Raw genomic sequence first — 8,125 nt, forward strand, 5'->3', positions numbered from 1 at the left:
AACAGATTATAGGGTTCCCTTGAAAAATAAGATCTTGGCATGCCTGGGTAGCTCAGTTGGTTAAATGGCTGACTTTGGCTCAGGTCATGATGCCAGGGTCCTGGGATTGAGCCCCACATTGGGCTCCCTGCTCAGTGGGGAGCCTGCTCCTCCCTTTCCCTCTCCCCCTGCTTGTGTTTCCTCTTTCGCTGTCTCTCTGTCAAATAAGAAAATAAAATCCTTAAAAAAAAAAAGATCTGAAAACACTGAGCTCTCATGCCCGAATGGCAAAAATTGACCAGACCTGGGTAGTAAATTCCACCATCAAACAGACATGTGTGTTTCAGTTTACCAATTTCCAATGATCTCTATTGGATCTTACACATAACCTGGTTCACTCATTTATATACTACATATTCTTGTAGCCCTAAGGTTTTGAGTTTGTGACTTCTGGAATCAATTCTAAATTAAAGATTTCAAATTTAAAAATCCTGTGGCTTCAAAGCTATTAAATAATAATAAAATCAGAAACATGAAGTGTCTAACACTATAGAAAGATGATTAAAAACTCAATGTGAGGAGAGGGGGAAAAGATAGTGGAGGAGTAGGGGACCCTATTCCAACCACTCCCTGGAATTGAGCTGGTTATCTACCAGACCATTCTGAACACCCATGAAATCACTCTGAGATGTAAAATGATATATCTGGATCTCTACAAACAGAATATCACAGGCGATTGGTTTCGAGGTATGAAGCAGAGAACTGTGATTCTGCGGGCAGATATTGGAAGATAAATGGAAGACGGAGGGAGCTGTGGGGATCCTGCACTGCCAGTGAGCAAAAGCCTTCCATGCTTGGGACACGGCACAGACTTGCAGACCTGTAGCGGCAGGAAAAGGACTTTAGGGAAGCCCCACAGACCGAAACCTGGAGCTGCAGGGCCCCATCAGCAAACTGGAGGCAGCTGGCAGTTTTAGAAGCACAAAGGGCAGAGACAAACCCCCACATCCTGACCTGAAGATGAGGACTGGGAGCCATGCTGAGGGGCACACAACCCAGGACACTGCAGTTTATAGCAGCACGGACAGAAACGGAGATAATGTGGCCTGAAGAGCTCACTGAAGAACAGACTGTGATCTCTCTGCTCTGAGGCAGAGGGTTGGAAACGATTTCTTTTGCTCTGACTCTCAGAAGAGATGCGGAAAGCCAGCAGAGAAAGCCACCAGAAAACAAAAGCCCCCCAAAACCGGTTTTCACTGAGCCCATCCCCTGCCACAGGGGGCAGGGCAACTCTGCCCAAACAGGGTTGCCTGAGTAACAGTGCAGCAGGTCCCTCCCCCAGAAGGCAGGCTGGGAGAACAAGAGGACAACAACCCTAAGGTCCCAAGAAAACAGGTGCATCTTGCTTGGGTTCTGGTCAATAATTTGGACTCTGTACATTCCCTCAACCATCACTCAACAGAATGACTATGAGGAAGAACCACCAAAATAGAAAAACTCAGAGACTGTGACTTCTGATACAGATTTAAAAATGGATACAGTTATAAACAAGATGTCAGAAATGGAATTCAGGGTAGCAGTTGTGAAGAGAATAGATACAATGGAGAAGTCAATTGATGGTAACAAAGAGTCTCTAAGGGCTGAAATGAAAGCTAAACTGACAAAACTTAAAAATGTTATCAATGAGATCCAATCTAATCTAGATAATCTAACAGCTAGGGTAAGCGAGGCAGAAGAATGAATTCATGACCTGGAAAACCATTTAATAGATAAAAAGGGAAAAGAGGAGGCCAGGGAAAAACAACTCAGAATCCATGAAAACAGAATCAGAGAAATAAGTGACACCATGAAAGGTTCCAATGTAAGAATTATTGGAATCCCTGAGGGGGTGGAGGGAGAGAGACGACTAGAAGATATATTTGAGCAAATTGTAGCTGAGAACTTTCCTAATCTGGGGAATGAAACAAACATTCGTGTCCTAGAGGCAGAGAGGACCCTGCCCAAGATCAAGGAAAACAGGCCAATGCCCCGGCATGTAAAAGTAAAACTCGCAAATCTTAGAACCAAGGAAACCATCTTAAAAGCAGTTGGGGGAAGAGATTCCTTATGAACAGAGGGAGGAAAATCAGAATAACATCAGACTTATCCACCAAGACCTGGCAAGCCAGAATGGCCTGGCAAGACATACTCAGGGTACTAAATGAGAAGAACATGCAGCCAAGAATACTTTATCCAGAAAAGCTGTCATTTAGAATGGATGGAGAGATGCAGAGCTTTGAAGACTGGCAGAAATTGAAAGACTATGTGACCACCAGGCCGAACTGCAAGAAAAAATTAGGGAGGATCTATAAAAGGAGAAAGACCCCAAGAGTGATATACAACAGAAATTTACAATGACAATCTATAAAAACAAGGTCTTCACAGGTACCATAATGACAATTAATTCATATCTTCCAATAATCACTCTCAACGTGAATGGCCTAAATGCTTCCATAAAATGGAACAGGGTTGTAGATTGGATAAAAAGACAGGACCCATCCATATGCTGTCTACAAGAGACTCATTTTGAGCCTAAAGATACATCCAGACTGAAAGTGAAGGGATGGAGATCTACCTTCATGCCAAGAGACCTTAAAGAAAGCCGGGGTAGCAATTCTTATATCAGACAAATTAGATGTTAAAATAAAAACTATAAAGACACAGAAGGACACTATATCATTTTTAAAAGGTTTATCCAACAAGAAGATCTAACAATGGTAAATACCTACGACCCCAACATGGGAACAGCCAACTACATAAGCCAACTGTTAACCAAAATAAAGAGTCCTATTGATAATAATACATTAATTGTAGGAGACCTCAATACTCCACTCTTAGGAATACACAGATCGTCTAAGCAGAAAATCAACAAAGAAACAAGAGCTTTGAATGACACACTGGACCAGATGGACCTCATAGATATTTACAGAACATTCCACCCTAAAACAACAGAATACTCATTCTTCTTGAGTGCACATGGATCGTTCTCTAGAATAAACCACATACTGGGTCACATATGAGGTGTCAACCAATACCAAAAGATTGAGATTATTCCCTGCACATTCTCAGACCATAATTTTTTAAAACTGGAACTCAATCACAAGAAAAAAATTGGCAGAGATTAAAACACTTGGAAGCTAAAGACCACTCTGCTCAAGAATGTTTGGGTCAACCAGGAAATCAAAGAAGAACTTAAACAATTCATGGAAACCAATGAGAATGAAAACACATCAGTCCAAAACCGATGGGATACTGCAAAGGTGGTCCTAAGGGGGAAATACATAGCCATCCAAGCCTCACTCAAAAAAAAAAAAAGAAAAATCCCGAATTCACCAACTAACTTTATACATTAAAGAACTGGAGGAAAATCAAAAAACAATGCCTAAGCCACTCATTAGAAGAGAAATAATTAAGATTAGAGCAGAGATCAATGAATTCGAAACCAGAAACACAGTAGATCAGATCAACGAAACTAGAAGCTGGTTCTTTGAAAGAATTAATAAGATCAATAAACCACTGGCCAGACGTATCCAAAAGAAAAGAGAAAGGACCCAAATTAATAAAATTATGAATGAAACGGGAGAGATCATGACTAACACCAAGGAAATAGAAACAATTATTAGAAATTATTATTGACAAGTATATGCCAAAAAATTGAGCAACCTGGATGAAATGGATGTCTTCCTGGAAAACTATAAACTGCCAAACCTGAAACAGGAAGAAATTGACAACCTGAATAGGTCAATAACCAGTAATGAGTTTGAAGCAGTGATCAAAACCTCCCAAAAAACAAGAGTCCAGGGTCTGTTGGATACCCTGGGGAATTCTACCAAACATTTAAAGAAGAAATAATACCTATTCTACTGAAGCTATTTCAAAAAATAGAAACGGAAGGAAAGCTTCCAGACTCATTGTATGAGTCCAGGATTCCCTCGATCCCCAAGCCATGCAAAGACCCCATGAAAAAGAATTTCAGACCAATATCCCTGATGAATATGGATTCCAAAATCCTTGAGAACATCCTGGCTAATAGGATTCAACAATACGTTAAAAGGATCATCCACCACCACCAAGTGGGATTTGTCCCCAGGATGCAAGGGTGGTTCAACATTCACAAATCAATTAATGTGATAGAACACATTAATAAGAGAGAGAAGAACCATATTGTCCTCTCAATTGATGCAGAAAAAGCATTTGACAAAATACAGCATTCTTCCCTGATTAAAACTCTTCAGAGTATAGGGATAGAGTGAACATTCCTCAAGTTAATAAAATCCATCTATGAAAAACCCACAGCAGATATCAATCTCAATGGGGCAAAGCTTTCCCTTAAGATCAGGAACACGTCAAGGATGCCCACTCTCACCACTATTGTTCGACATAGTACTAGAAGTCTGGCAACAGCAATCAGACAACAAAAAGAAATAAAATGTATTCAAATTGGCAAAGAAGAAGTCAAACTCTTTCTCTTCACAGATGACATGATAGTTTATGTGGAAAACCCAAAGACTCCACCCCCAAATTACTAGAACTTATACAACAATTCTGTAATGTGGCTGGATACAAAATCAATGCACAGAAATCAGTTGCTTTCTTATACACTAACAATGTACTATAGAAAGTGAAATTAGAGAAATGATTTCATTTACAATACCACCAAACCACAAGATACCTCAGAATAAACCTAACCAAAGAGGTAAAGGATCTATATTCTAGGAGCTACAGAAGTCTCACGAAGTAAATTGAAGAAGACACAGAAAGATGGAAAAGCATTCCATGCTCATGGATCAGAAGAACAAACATTGTTAAGACATCTACGCTACCCAGAGTGATCTATACCTTCAATGCTACCCTGATCAAAATTCCAGTGACATTTTTCAAAGTGCTGGAATAAACAATCCTAAAATTTGTATGGAATCAGAAAAGATCCCAAATCGCCAAGGAAATGTTGAAAAATAAAAAGAAAGTTGGGGGCATCATGTTGCCCGATTTCAAGCTTTATTACAAAGCAGTGATCACCAAGACAGCATGGTACTGGCACAAAAACAGACATATTGACCAATGGAACAGAATAGAGAACCCAGATATGGACTCTCAACTGTATGGTCAAATAATCTTTGACAAAGCAGGAAAAAATATGCAATGGAAAAAAGTCTCTTCAGTAAATGGTTCTGGGAAAATTGGACAGCACATGCAGAAGAATGAAACTCGACCATTCTCTAACACCATACACAAAGATAGACTCAAAATGGATGAAAGACCTCAATGTGAGACAGGAATCCATCAAATTCCTAGAGGAGAACATAGGCAGTAACCTCTTTGATATCGGCCATAGCAACTTCTTTCAAGATACATCTCCAATGGCTAGAGAAGCAAAAGCTAAAATGAATTTTTGGGACTTCGTCAAGATAAAAATCTCAGCACAGCAAAGGAAACAGTCAGCAAACTAAAGAAGCAACCCACAGAATTGGAGAAGATATTTACAAATGACACTACAGACAAAGCGCTGATTTCCAAGATCTATAAAGAACTTCTCAAACTCAACACCCAAAAAATAAATAACCAGATCAAAAAATGGGCAGAAGACATGAATAGATACTTCTCCAAAGAAAACAAACAAATGGCTAGCAGACACATGGAAAATGTTCATCATCATTAGCCATCATGGACATTCAAATCAAAACCACATTGAGATACCCCCTTACACCAATTAGAATGGCAAAAATTGACAAAGCAAGAAATAACAAATGTTGGAGAGGTTGTGGAGAAAGGGGAACCCTCTTACACTCTTGGTGGGAATGCAAGCTGGTACAGCCACTTTGGAAAACAGTGTGGATGTTCCTCAAAAATTTAAAAATAGAGCTATGCTATGACACAGCAATTGCAGTCCTGGGTATTTACCCCAAAGACACAGATGTAGTGAAAAGAAGGGCCATATGCACCCCAATGTTCATAGCAGCAATGTCCGCAATAGCGAAACTGTGGAAAGCGACAAGATGCCCTTCAACAGAGGAATGGATAAAGAAAATATGGTCCATATATACAATGCAATATTACTCAGCCATCAGAAAGGATGAATATCCAACTTTTGTATCAACATGGATGGGACTGGAGGAGATTATGCTAAGTGAAATAAGTCAAGCAGAGAAAGTCAATTATCATATGGTTTCACTTATTTGTGGAAAATAAAGAATAGCATGCAGGACATTAGCAGAAAGAAAGGTAAAATGAAGGGGGAAATTGGAGGGGTGATGAACCATGAGAGACTAGGGACTCTGAGAAACAAACAGGGTTTTAGAGGGGACGGGGTTGGTTGGTGGGTTAGCCTGGTGATGGGTATTAAGGAGGGCACGTACTGCATGGAGCACTGGGTGTTATATGACAACAATGAATCATGGATCACTACTTCAAAACTAATAATGTATTGTATGGTGACTAACATAACATAATAAAATTAAATTAAATTTAAAAAACTCAATGTGATATTATTGTAAATATTTCTACAGTGAGGTTCTTTTATTCCTTAATTAGTTAGCAAAATGATTTAAAATAAAAAATATGTTAAACCAAATGCCCAGTAATAAAATAATTTACAATGACACATTAACACATTTATTGAGATGATCATATCTCAGATGATCTATAAAAGCAGCAGCTGGTTCTTTGAAAAGATCAATAAAAAATTATAAACCTTTAGCCAAACTCATCAAAAACAAAAGAAGAAGAAGAAGAAAAAGAAAGAAAGAAAGAAAGAAAAAAAGGAGAGAATTCAAATAAAATCAGAAATGAATGAGGAGAAATAACCAACATCACAGAAATGCAAAGGATTATAAGAGAATATTATGAAAAATTGTATGCCAAAAATTAGACAACCTAAAAGAAATAGATAAATTCCTAGAAACATATAACCTTCCAAAACTAAATCAGGAAGAAATAGAAAATTTGAACAGACTAGTTACTAACAATGAAATTGAATGAACAAAAAAAGTTCCAACAAAAGTCCAGGACCAGATGGCTTCACAGGTGAATTCTACCCAAACATTTAAAGAAGACTTATTTCTTCTTAAACTTTTCCAAAAAATGGAAGAGGAAGAAAAGATCCCAAACACATTCTATGAGGCCAGTATTACACTGGTACCTTAAACTAGATAAAAATACTATGAGAAAGAAAAAAAAAAGGAAGAAAGAAAGAAAGAAAGAAAGAAAGAAAGAAAGAAAGAAAGAAAGAAAGAAAGAAAGAAAGAAAGAAAGAAAGAAAGAAAGAGGAAGGAAGGAAGGAAGGAAGGAAGGAAGGAAACTATAGACCAATATCTCTGATGAACATAAATGTAAAAATCCTCAACAAAATGTTAGCAAACTGAATCCAACAATTCATTAAAAAAATCATTCACCATGATCAAGTGGGATTTATTCCAGGGATGCTTGGGGGATTCAATATTAGCAAATCAATTAACAAGATACATCACATTAACAGGAAAAACATTAAAACCATATGATCATTTCAATAGGTGCAGAAAAAGCATTTGACAAAGTATAACATCCATTCATGATTAAAAAAAACTCTCAACAAAGTAGGTTTACACTTGATCTTAGCCAAAAGGCTGAGAAGCGATCAATAGAGTAGGTTTAAAGGAAACATACATCAGCACCATAAAGGATATATATGAAAAACTTTCAGCTAACATCATACTCAGTGGGGAGAAACTGAAAGCTTTTCCTCTAAGATCAGGAACAATACTAGCATGTCCACTCTCACTACTTTTATTGAACATAGTAATGATAGTCCCAACCACAACAATCAGACAAGAAAAAAATAAAATGCATCCAAATTGGTAATGAAGTAAAATTTTCATTATTTGCAAATAACATAATAGTATGTATAGAAAACCCTAAAGGCTCCACTGGAAAACTACCAGAATTGATAAATGAATTCAGTAAAGTCACAGGATACAAAATTAATATCCTGTTGCATTTATATACGCCAATAATGAAATATTAGAAAGAGAAGAAAATAATCCTATTTATAATTGCACCAAAAATAATAAAATACCAAGGAATAATCTTAACCAAGCAGATGAAATACCTGTACTCTGAAAACTATGAAACA

The 8,125-nt window shown here is 37.7% G+C and overlaps 1 pseudogene; it reads right to left on the bottom strand.

Annotated features, from left to right (window-relative positions):
• Nucleotides 1-7,500: 7,500 nt before the first annotated feature.
• LOC123323562 lies at nt 7,501-7,631 on the bottom strand (annotated as a pseudogene).
• Nucleotides 7,632-8,125: the final 494 nt, after the last annotated feature.

This window comes from Neomonachus schauinslandi, chromosome X (assembly GCF_002201575.2).
Source record: "Neomonachus schauinslandi chromosome X, ASM220157v2, whole genome shotgun sequence".
In the NCBI taxonomy this organism is placed as follows: domain Eukaryota; kingdom Metazoa; phylum Chordata; class Mammalia; order Carnivora; family Phocidae; genus Neomonachus; species Neomonachus schauinslandi.